This window comes from Arachis ipaensis, chromosome B03, assembly GCF_000816755.2.
Source record: "Arachis ipaensis cultivar K30076 chromosome B03, Araip1.1, whole genome shotgun sequence".
In the NCBI taxonomy this organism is placed as follows: Eukaryota; Viridiplantae; Streptophyta; class Magnoliopsida; order Fabales; family Fabaceae; genus Arachis; species Arachis ipaensis.
Window position 1 is genome coordinate 26,314,135 of NC_029787.2, and position 1,054 is coordinate 26,315,188.

Here is a 1,054-nt window from a genome sequence, read left to right on the forward strand (position 1 = left end):
AATTGCCTTCGGCTTTCCCGGGACATTACATGTTAGATATGTGGGCAATGTTACCATACTGAAAACCTCTGGTTCTCACCCATGCGGATTTTGTGGTTTTTCAGATGCAGGACGTGAGGCTCCTCGCTGAGGCATGCTGGAGACTTCTGGATTAGCGAAGATCCTTGGTTCTCGGGACTTTATTTTGGTTTTATGTAGATACTTATTATCTCCACTGAATAATATATACTGTCTTGACTCCTCTTAGAGGTTGTTTTGGAGAACATGTTTTGGTAGTTTGTCCTTGGGGTTTTTCCTTGGGTTTCTTACTTTATGCTTATATATACCGTATACTTTTATGCTCAAACCGGTTATCTTCGCGAACCAGGTCATGAGTTTTGATATTCATATCTTTGGCACTCTCTTGTTATGGATTCGCATAGTCTAACCTTTATCTGTTTCGTTACGTTATCGATCGGAGTGTTGCGCTTTTCAATTTAACAGTTTTGTTTTATCCCCTTTCTTCAAAGACTCCTAGTTATAAACATTTTTTACAATACTATATGTACTAAAATTTATATTTAAAGGTCGTAATACCTCGCCACCTCTGTTTTATGACTTAAGCATAAGGTTATGTGTGGTAGGGTGTTACATTTTGCTACGGGGACGTTGTATTTAACTATTTATTTAGAAAAAGTATAGAAGATTAATTAGTGGTCCAGTCAATTAGGGTCAATTAGGATAAAAATAGTTCCAAAAATAAAAATCAATGTAATATATACTACACTGTACCAAGATCCAATTGTTTAACGAGAACAATAACAACATTAAAGATTTAGATTTATTAATTGCAAACTTGATTTGTTCTGATTTAATTTTTTACAAATATAATTATTTGATCTGTTCTATTAATAAAAACGATTATGTGAAAATGTTTGAGTCATCTAGGATTTTACTATGCACAAGGACGTTGTATTCATTTAGGGAAAGTCTTGGAGACTAACTAATGGTCCAGTCAATTAGGCCAACTAGGATAAAAATTATTTTAAAAATTAAAATTAAAATAAAAAATCAC